Source organism: Rosa chinensis, chromosome 1 (genome assembly GCF_002994745.2).
Source record: "Rosa chinensis cultivar Old Blush chromosome 1, RchiOBHm-V2, whole genome shotgun sequence".
Taxonomy (NCBI): Eukaryota; Viridiplantae; Streptophyta; class Magnoliopsida; order Rosales; family Rosaceae; genus Rosa; species Rosa chinensis.
Genome location: NC_037088.1, coordinates 28,591,658 through 28,603,880, shown reverse-complemented (window position 1 = coordinate 28,603,880; position 12,223 = coordinate 28,591,658).

The window sequence follows — 12,223 nt, the reverse complement described above, 5'->3', positions numbered from 1 at the left end:
ATAGTAGCCTTAGTATAGTTTTGTGTAACACGTAGAGAAGAAAATAATCATATGCAACGCAACTTTTGATCGGGTCTTGGCCATAGTGAAACAAGACACTGTCAAAATGTATGTTGACCATCCACCTGCTCTAAAAACTTTTTTTTTTTTGAACAAAGAAAATGCATTAAACAACCAAAAGAAGTACAAGCAGTGCTAGCAAACAGAGAAAAACAACGGACCACCAAAACTAAGGTGAGTCAGAAACAGCATCCTTACAAAGTAACATAGATAAGAAGGAAGGTGGGTGTGAAACCCAGTCAGCTGGACACATCCTTCTGCGTGCTAAACAGGCCAAATAGTCTGCAACCTGGTTAGCCTTGCTGGACCAACTCCAGCTATAAGAAGGGAGAGCAACCGTTCTATCTCGAATATGTTCTATCAGAGGCACCACTGTCCAGTCTGATGATGGCAAAGAATTCTTAATAAGATGAACTGTTAAAACCTTATATTACAATCAAGTTAAGCCACAAAACATTTAAACACAACAGCCATTACGACCAATACAAAAGTAACTCAAAATATCCAAGCTTAAGCCTAAGGTAATAGAAGCAAACCTTGAGGATCCATTATGATGAACTGAGGCAGCTAACTAGGATGAAGACTGGAGCTAGTAAGAAAGAAGATCTTCTGCAGAATGCTTTATGTGAACTCTCAATGGGAAGAGTGCTTAACTCACATACTGTAGCTACTGCAGGGACCCCCTTTATATAGTGCTTAGAGTATGTCAATCCACTAACCCATCAAAAGTGTTTGAGTCCTACTCTAACTCTATCCCATAACCACATTACCTATAACTGACCTGATATTAAGGCCATTTCAAGTTACCTTATCCTGCATTCTATCCAGATAACACAAGACTTAGTCAAGGTTCAAAATTACAAATCGATCTCTTAGTAACTTATTCTGCTTAGTCACAATTACTGTCAATGCTTGAGGTAATTAATTTGTTTGTCCAAATTACTTCTTACATTCTCCCACTTGGACAACTATTAATTACTTGACAAGAAATCATGTTAGATCAGATGTAGTCACTATCCTTAGTGCACATGAGACTTCAATGCAATTTTATAACTTGTAAACCAGTGGTACTCAAGTTCAACAACCACAATGCAGAATGTGAAAGAAAACTGCATTATAAAATGCAGCTCATTTAGCATCACTAACAATGTAGATATCAAACTATATATCACTTCTGGTAATACGAACTGTAAGTACATACGAACTGGACTCACATTTTGCATGTACAATTGGTCCTCCTTATGGCTCTGTATGCTGAGCCTCAACACAGCTTCCAATACGAAAGCTTCCGTATGTGTTCATTCAGTTCTAGACTGAACTATTCCTTCTGAATTCAAAACAATCAACCAAAAAATTATCAAACACAGATTGTTCACGGAGGAATAACTTAAAACATGAGCTCAAAACAAAAACAATATGCTGCAGCAATGATGGATAAAAAAATCAGCTTTATTAACTTCAAAACTGAGAAAAGAAAATCTCAGTAACAATTTTCAGTTCAAGAATACAATGAAAACAACTGAAAAGATAAACATACAATCCAAAAAACATGGCAATATTACTCCCACTAAACCTGCGATTGCTCCCACTAGAATCAAAAATCCAAAGCAGGTAAAATTCCCAATTCAGTGATATGTTGAGTGAAAGCTGCAACTGTCAAAGCCTTGGTGAAGGGGTCAGCTAGTTGAGATAAAGTGTTAATCTTCAACACTTCAATCTCTCCATGCTTAACTCTCTCCCTAACACTGTAATATTTAAGATCAATATGCTTGGAGTTAGTTGACCTCTTATTATTTCTGGTAAAATAAACAGCTGCTGAATTGTCACAGTAAATTTTCAATGGCCTTGAAACAATGCTGTCCACTATGTTTGTTTGCACCAGAAAATTTTTCAACCATAAGCCTTCACATACACCCTCATATATTGCTATGAACTCAGCTTGCATAGTTGAAGTTGCTGTAAGTGTTTGTTTAACACTTCTCCACGCTATAGCTCCTCCAGCAAGCATAAACACATAACCTGAAGTAGACTTTCCTGAATGTGGATAGTTACTAGCAAAATCAGAGTCTGTATAGCCAATCACCTCCAATTCCTTAACTCTTCTATAGACTAGCATATGACCTTTGGTCTTTTGAAGGTATCTAAGCACTTTCTTCCCCCCAATCCAGTGCTCACAGCCTGGATTTGACTGAAACCTCGACAAGATGCCAACTACATATGCCAAGTCAGGTCTTGTGCACACTTGTGCATACATCAAACTACCAACCAACTGAGCGTAAGGCTTGTTCTTCATGCTTTCTTTCTCACTTTCAGTTTTAGGACATTGATCCTTGTTCAGCTTGTCACCTTTAGACATAGGTACTGATCCTCCAGAACAGTTTGACATGTCAAAACGTTTCAGCACCTTGTTAATGTAATTCTCTTGGCACAACCCCAAAACTTTTCTAGCTCTATCTCTCTGTACTTTAATCCCTAGTACAAAGGATGCCTCACCTAAATCCTTCATGTCGAACTTTTTAGACAAGAAAGACTTAGTCTTCTTCAGCATGTTCATATCCGTGCTAGCCAAAAGTATATCATCAACATATAAAACCAGAAAAGTAAAGTTTTTACCTTCTGATTTCATATAAACACATTCATCTACTTGATTCTCTATAAAGCCAAAACTACTAATCACAGAATCAAATTTCAAGTACCACTGCCTTGAAGCTTGTTTCAACCCATAGATGGATCTGTTCAGCTTGCAAACCATATGCTCCTTTCCAGCCTCAATGAAACCTTCTGGTTGTTTCATATAAATTTCTTCTTGCAACTCACCATTTAGAAAAGCAGTCTTGACATCCATTTGATGTAGCTCCATGTCGAAATGAGCTACTAGTGCCATGATCACCCTAAAAGAGTCCTTTGTTGACACTGGTGAGAATGTTTCATTAAAGTCCACCCCTTCTCGCTGTGTGAAGCCTTTGGCTACTAACCTGGCCTTATACCTTTCGATGCTTCCATCTGCACAAAGTTTGGTTTTGAACACCCATTTGCAGCCAATGGGTTTGTGTGCTTCGAAGGGCTCAACTAGTGTCCAAACTTGGTTAGCTTCCATTGACTCTATCTCAGCAACCATTGCTTTCTTCCATTGTTCACTCTGTTCACTTTCTATAGCTTGTCTAAAAGAGGTAGGATCTGTGACTTCCCCAATATCATAATCAGCCTCTTGAAGATAAATCTGAAAATCAGTTGCAAGTGTTGCAAGAGCTGATTTTCTTTCTCTTTGTGACCTTCTTAAAGGTTGTGGTTCAGCAATAACTTGTGCCTCATTCTGAACTTGAGTTTCTGGTTCAGCTTGTAATTCTTGCTGCACTACTGGTTCAATGTTCTGTTCATGCTCAAAATGGTGATTTTGAACAATGGGAGCTGTTGTTGCTGCAGTTGTTTGTATTTCAGGCATTTGAAGTGGTTCTAGGTGAGCTGAAATTTCAGTTTCAGTTAATGTGACTTCCGGTTCCTCTTGTAGAACAAGTTCTAATTCCTCAAAACTATGAGAATACTCAATCTCATTGAGAAAAACAGCCTTGTTAGTCTCAATGATTCGAGTGGAATGTGAAGGACAATAAAATTTGTAGCCTCTTGAGTGTTCTGGATACCCTATAAAGAAACCTGAAACTGTTTTGGAATCGAGCTTGCTCTCTTTTGGATTATAGGGCCTTGCTTCAGCCTTGCAGCCCCATACATGTGTGTGGCCAACACTAGGTTTTCTGTTTTTCCAAGCTTCAAAAGGAATCAAATCCACTGCCTTGCTTGGGATTCTATTTGTCAAGTAGTTTGCAGTCTTAAGTGCTTCACCCCATAGAAAAATAGGCAGGCCAGAAGCGCACATCATGCTTCTGATCATGTTTAAAAGTGTCCTATTCCTCCTCTCAGCAACACCATTCTGCTCAGGTGTTCCAGGAGTTGTGTATTGTGCCTTAATCCCATTTTCTTCTAAAAACAATGCAAAAGGTCCCTTGTGTTGTCCACTTTCGGTATATCTCCCAAAGTACTCTCCTCCCCTATCTGACCTCACCACTTTAATCTCCACATTCAACTCTTTTTCAGCTTCTGCTTTAAAAATCTTAAATTTTTCTAAGGCTTGTGACTTGTCTGATATGAGATAGACATAGCAAAACCTAGAAAAATCGTCAATAAAAGTGATGAAATATCTATTCTTACACACTGTTTCTATATTGAAGGGACCACAAATATCAGTGTGTATCAACTCTAGCAAGCCAGTGCTTCTTACTGCTGTTTTCTTCTTGTGGTTAACAAATTTCCCTTTAATGCATTCAATACACTCTGTGAGATCTGTGAAATCTAACTCAGGTAACACATTCTGCTTAACTAGTTGTTTCAGCCTATCTTTTGATGCATGGCCTAGCCTCCTGTGCCACAAAAAGGCTGATTTATCATTGAACTTCCTCTTTTTACCTCTTAAGTTTTCTGTGCTTTCAATCATCATTACTTCTTTAGGATAAGAGCAGTTCAAAAGCCAATAATCATTCACAAAAGAACCAGATCCAATAACTCGGGAACCATGGGATATCTTTATTCCATTGAAATCAACAAAAAAGCTGAAATGTTTTCTAGCCAACAAAGCAACAGAAACTAAACTCCTCTTCATAGAGGGAACATAATAGACATTCTCTAGAATGAAAAATTGTCCAAAGCCTAAATCCAATCTAACATCTCCAATAGCCTTCACAGCTACCTTCATCCCATTTCCCACACTAATCGTCACTTCATTTTTCTTTGGCAATCTGCTCCTTATGAACCCCTGCATAGAGTTTGAAATATGCACAGGTGAGGCAGTGTCTAAAGTCCAAGTATGAGGCTGAACATTAACTAAATTAACCTCAATAAAAAAGGTTGAGTCATTACCTTTCTTTACTGCCCAGTTTTTGTATGCCTCACAGTTTCTCTTCATGTGGCCTTCTTTTTTGCAGAAGAAGCACTTAAAGCTCTTCTTTTTCATGTTTACTACCTTCTTAGGGTTCTTAGAGGAGCTAGCAGCAAAGGTATTTGCAGTAGAGGCAGAGACTTTCCCTTTTCCCTTTCCAAATTTCCACTGAGGTTTTGCAATCAGATTCACAGTTGCAGTGTACTCCTTATTCTTTCTAATTCTCTCATCTTCTTGAACCAAGACTGCAATCAGCTCATTCAAGGACCACTTGTCCTTTTGGGTGTTGTAGGTAGTTTGCAGGTTATCAAACTGGTTTGGCAGAGATTTAAGTGCAAGGGTGATGATAACTTGTTCATCCAGACCCATGTTCAAGGCAGCTAACTGGTTTGAGATATTTATCATCTGCATGATATACTCTCTGATGTTGGTGTTCATGTTATACTTCATAGTCATTAGTTTTCCCAGCAGCATGCTGGTCTCAGCTTTTTCACTAACCGTAAATCTCTCTGCAACAGCCTGCAAGAGCTCACCAGCTAACTCTTTATCAGGGATGCCACCCTTGATGGTGTCAGACATGGTTTTTAAGATGGTCAACCTACAGATTCTGTTTGCTCTACTCCAATCTTTGTAGTAAGCCTTGTCCTGGTCTGAGCTTTCATCAGTGAGTGCAGGTGGTGCAGCCACAGTCAAAACCCAGTCTACACTTTGATTAATGAAGTAGAGATCTATGTCCTCCCTCCATTTCTTATAGTTGCTACCACTGAGGGGAATTATGGTGTGGATGCTAATGGGAGCTGTCATGTTCATCGCTGAAATGATGAAACAAAAACACACTAAGTTTTATGTTTTAAGTTTTATGTATGAAATGTATTCAATTTAAATATGAATTTCATAAAACATTCAAAGAACTATGTCTTCCAACCAAGAAAAGAACATAGAATACATTTCAATAAATTTGCATACATTTCCAATAACAAGTCTACCTGTTTGGCAAAGCACATGTTATTCCATTTTTCCTTTTCACATAACCATTGCAGTAGAGATCATGTTAAAAATTAGTCCATTCAATACATGTACAGTAAGAAGAAATAAACTAATTAAGCCTTATATGACCCATGCTGCAATGTTAAGTGCCCTTTTTGCTAAGTTAAAGCCATGAATGTTTAAAAGCTTCTGTTGAAGATACAAACTTAGTTTTAAGTAGCAAAAGCAAGTTTCAGTTTTTCAAACTTGATAATCATGTTAATATCTCAAAATATGTTGCTGTATGCAATATATATATCTCAAAACATTAAGACGATTTTGAAAAACTCTTAGATTGATGTTCCTGACATTCTCATTCCACAGTGATTATCTGCTAGAAAATTTTTCAATCTTATTTTGTGACTAAAGTCTGAACACGTAATAATTATCAACTTGGGAGAATAGTTATAACAATTTCATGCCAGAAATTCCACAAAATCATTAGCACAATCTTTATAAGAACATGGTACAATTACACATCTCATATTGTAAGAAAATTTCACCAAAAAGACAACAATTCAATTGCACACATCAATCAGTGAATAATCATCAAACAATATAAATGTAAGTTTCATCTGGGCACCAACCTAATATCTTAAATGCCCCCCAAGAGAGCTCTAGGGTTCTTACAATAGATTATGCAGAAGAATATATATGTAATCTTAGTTTTGAAAGACAAACATACCAGATTGCTTTCCCGCGCTGCAAAACAAAGGTTAGCATGATGCAATTCATGTCTACAATGCCTTTTCCAATTCAATTTTAAGCTCAGACAAACAAATTCAGCCAAAATCCCCATCGAATTTCTTAATTGAAACTGTTTATTTGAAGAACCTAAAACCCAGGTCTGAAGAAGACGTTTGGGGAAGAAAAAAAATGACGTTGTAAAACAACGTCGCATTCTGTGGCTTTAGAAACATATTTGGTTTGGGCCTTCCTTTTTTTTTTTTTTTTTTTTTTAAATTCGGGTCATGGGGAACAGACCTTTTGTCCTTTTTGCTTTGGCTTTTGTATTAAATCAATTTTTCAAAAGGAAAAGGTTGAAGTAATCTGAATGGTTTAGAGTTTTGTGGTTTGGCTCTGATACCACATGTTAAAACCTTATATTACAATCAAGTTAAGCCACAAAACATTTAAACACAACAGCCATTACGACCAATACAAAAGTAACTCAAAATATCCAAGCTTAAGCCTAAGGTAATAGAAGCAAACCTTGAGGATCCATTATGATGAACTGAGGCAGCTAACTAGGATGAAGACTGGAGCTAGTAAGAAAGAAGATCTTCTGCAGAATGCTTTATGTGAACTCTCAATGGGAAGAGTGCTTAACTCACATACTGTAGCTACTGCAGGGACCCCCTTTATATAGTGCTTAGAGTATGTCAATCCACTAACCCATCAAAAGTGTTTGAGTCCTACTCTAACTCTATCCCATAACCACATTACCTATAACTGACCTGATATTAAGGCCATTTCAAGTTACCTTATCCTGCATTCTATCCAGATAACACAAGACTTAGTCAAGGTTCAAAATTACAAATCGATCTCTTAGTAACTTATTCTGCTTAGTCACAATTACTGTCAATGCTTGAGGTAATTAATTTGTTTGTCCAAATTACTTCTTACATGAACAAGTTGAAGAGAATCGGATTCGAACTCGAAGGAACCCGCCAGACAATGTTGAGGAAGAAGCTTGTACTGTTTCTTTTATATATAAACAAAAACTTAAATTTTGATAGACTGATAATTTCCTCCTTGGCTTGCATAATAAAAATTTGTCCTTAATTTTCAATGATCTTTGTACGTAGACCTTTTTGGGCAGGTGCAACTGTGCGAAATTTCTCTTCTCATTTGGCCATGATCGAGTTGGAAGATTCGGATAAGGAGATAGCAAAATAAAGTATGATGGAACGTTCTTGATTATCAATTCACATTTCAATCACTTCACATAGGCATTTTCTTGCTTTGCATCTTTTTGTAATTTTCTCAACGTCTTCTCGTATCCAGTAAGGATGAGAGAATCTGTTGTGGAGTAGGCCATGAAGGATATTAGGCATCTCCATCTGATAAGAAAGACATACTTTATCCACTAAATTAATTAAAATGAATCAATCAATCAATCATATATACATATATACATATCCTTGCTGGTATAGTGGGAGGAAACTGAGAAAAAGTTTTGCATCACGAGTATGATAAAAAAAATCATTAACTCTACACATCGAACTATGTATTGATCATAAAAAAAAGTAATGCATGCATGCATGTTGTAAATGGATAGATGTCAATTTAACACAAAAGAATTACAGAAGATGATCGTCTATATGATCCGGAAAATGATTTTTTTTTTTTTTTTTTTGCCTTTATCAAGGGGAACCCAAAAGCTTCATACGCCCAAAATAAACCCCTTCAGCGCATGTGAAATGCTCCAACTGTGCATTGCAGCACAGTACCTAACCACTTTGACAGCTTCGGGGTTCGAACCTAAGTTGGGGAGCACACCCAACTAGGCAAGAACCATTAGGCCACTTACGGATTCAAATTTGTTCACCACCAATACTTTGATGGTGATACCACTACTCAATAAGAAACTGTCATGTGTTATAAAACACAATTATAGTTAATTATGATGTTTTATTAAAAAATTATATTTTAAGTATTCTATTGATTTTATATGACGTGACAAGTTTTAATAGAGTAGTGATATCACCACACAAAAAAAGTTGTGATCAAATTTGAATCCGCCACTTACAGTGGTTTATCCGGAAAATGATGATACGTATTATTTTGTGTATATTTTTCATCCGCACGTTACACCTTTAATTTTACTTCTTCTTTTTTTGTTCTTTATGGTGGAAATGTTATTGTCTGGCAGTATTTGGTCCAGTACGTATTAGCGTCTACTTCATAAGCATAATGTTCTGAGTTGGGGTGACGGATTAATTGTTGTATGTTCTTAGTTGTAATTTGTTCAGTTGTTTAATGAATTTTTCTGCCGCGAATCTGTTCCTGTCATGCTTCTTGTAATGATTGATGTTTCTACTAAGAAAAATGGTGGTAAGGTTGTCCGCACAAATGCTGTAAGTGGAATGGTCGACGACCCAATCTGGGACCCCAACGTAATAAACCTACCTTTGACGAATACAACTCATGATGACAAAGACCAAATCATCTTGGAAGGCCTCATCTCCTCACAAGAGGAGGGTCTCACTCTCGATCATTTGGTATTAGAAGTCAAGAACACATCGGCTTCATTGGTTAATAGTGATATAAAGCTAGTGAATACATTAGAAAAGAAAAACATGGAATCGGATAATGTTGGAATAGAAAATGTGCATGGGAGTTGCTTTCACACTACTTAAAGCTATGGATATAGGACCTTTAGTCTGGAGTTGATTATGTTTTTTATTTTATTTGTTGGGTAGGGGCTATGGTAAGAATTAAGTTGCATTTCTTCATTTTCACGATTTATAGAACCCAATTCTCTAACTCGTGGGTCCTTTCAGAATTAAATTAAACAGTCAATGCATGTGATAGAAAGGAGCTTTGGCAATTGAAAATGTCCCAGTATACTAGCTTAAATAGGTCTATAGGTTTCCCAAGTCCCTAGCTAGAATCACTAAAATGCAATTGATAGACATCACCATAATTTGGGATATATGGCTGGTCTGGCTATTTGAAGTATGGCATGGTTCATCAATAATTGATAGAACTCACTGTAAGAGGTACGTAGTGGTATGGGCTCGTGAAATTTCTGAGAAGGGCGGGGGATGCATTTTCTTTGGGCTTAAATCTTTTATTGTTCTTCGTAGAAAACATTGCAGATGCATTATCACAATAAATCTTAAAGGATCTCTTAATTTAATCAACCGCTTCTATTCAATATTGATTGAAATTTCTAAGTCATAAGCCTTATTCTGGCTTCATGGGGTTAGAAATTAGGGAGTTCTCCTATATGATGATGAACTGCAAGTTCCATCCTTACTTACAATTGCCATGCATGATGAGTAGTTTGGTTCAAGTACCATTAAGTTGGAATATATTGTTAAAGATAATCAATCTTCCTCAATCACTAGTCATTGATATGGCTATAATGCTGTGCATTAATCAAGGATCAGTTTTGATATTGTTACAAATATAGATAGCTGTAGCCTATACTGTTGTGCACTTGTGCATCAATCTAGGATCAGTTTTGATATTGTTTTAAATGTAGTTATTAAGGCATTGCAAAACTGATGCTGCTTCTCCTATATATTGTAAACATTGTAAATGTACAAATCAATGAATTACAATTTCTACATATATATATATATATATATATATATATATACACACACACGCAGGCGTTCCAAAGAGGACGTCCGCACTTTCGCTAAAGTGCGGACGGCGCTGCTGCAGCTCAGCTCGGGGCGCGACGGAGTGGCGAGGGTTGTCGGAAGGACGCCAAGGGTCAGGCAGAGCCATCTGCAGTCGTTGGAGTCGCTGGCGACGTCGTTGGAGGGCTGCCCAGAAAACCTGCAGTTGCAGGTCGGGTTGCTGCCCAGAACCTGCAACCTCGACCTCCTCCGACCTTGAACTCCGCCCAGAACAGTCCAAGATGCCTCCGGCCTCCCTCCTGCAAGCCGCGCGCCGCCGCCGCACCCTGAAACTCCTCCGCTGCATCGCCGTCCGCACTTTAGCGAAGTGCGGACGTCCGCTTCAGAACGGGTATATATATATATATCCCGAGGGAGGAATTATCATACTAATCAAGAAAATTAAAAGTACCATGAATGAAAGACATGCACTCAGATAGTAAAATCCTCGCATGGTTTGGGATTCAGAGATCTTATGACTCAAGGACGGGACTCTTGAATCCATAACAGTTGACATCAGTATTTGAAACAGCAATTTGAAATGTACGTGGGACTCTTATCTCACATTGGCTCTTCAGTAGATGAAAACGACTCTAAGCATTTATCGAAACAGTAATAGCAAGTTGAGAATAGATGAGTCTTAAGGCATAAAGCATGAATCATCATTAAGCCCAAGCACAATCAAACAATTAGATAATGTATGTTAATTTTCAGGAAACAATTTAACAGAACTGAATGTACAAGTTGATACTTAGTAGTTAGTACGTACTAACATAGGCCGACCATTGGATACAAATTTGTGCGCTTTACATAACTTCTTTCCTGAGGTAACATTGATTGCTTATATCTGGTTATCTAGCAATCTTACTGCAAATAAATAGACAACAGCCGAGCTCTTTCAGCTATGAACCTTACTATCCACGTCAGTTCCAACTCCTTCATACTTGAATCTTGTCATTATTATCAGAAGACATTGACATTGCATTAGTTTTACAATTTCAATGGACAAACTTAGCATGTACATAGTGGTGTTTTCTGCAGTACTCTTAGCAAATTTTCATTCAGGAACTGTTTGTACCTGGAACTACATGTCCCAGGTAAGCCATTACTACTCTGAGAGATATGCTTTATCACCAATATCATATTTTAAAGTAGACGATTTGAAATTTACATGAATTTTAATTGCCTAATTTAAGGTACCCTTCCATGTGAGTCACCCGGTACATAATTACATGCGACTTCAACTGTAAATTTCAATCTTGTTTGCTTTCTTCTGTTATGAAGGTTGCCTCTAGCTACTTTTCTTTTAGTGACACATATCTAACTTTTTTTTTTAGCATAATCTGTTTACAGTGCTTGCAGTTAGGTCAGTAAAGTTTGTTACAGATGAAAACTTGCTTACTTGCATTCTAACCAGACAATTCTCAGGTTAGCCCACTTGTGGTTAATCAATCATCACCTTCTGCAAAGCATAGTATGCATCTTTGCATGCCGCAAAAATTTGATCTACAAATGCTTTTTTTTTTTGGTCTGTCAACAACTGAACCAAGTAATGAAAATTGTTAAATGGTGTCTGCCAGAAGTAAGTAGATTAGCAGTGCTCCAGTAAATTAAAAGACAGATCTGCATGAAACTGATATAAATGAACCTCACAGGGCATATAGCAATGCACTATCTTTTCCTTGGGATATATAATAGCAGAGAGGACCCTGGCATACTCAAGACCTTCAGAATTCAGAAAATGCATTAATGGAAGGAATCACCAGTTGAAATGAATATCTGAATTAGCAAAAAGGATTTTGTGGCAAAAAGATGTTCTGCACTTGATTATGATAAAATCCATGGGTGAGTTCAA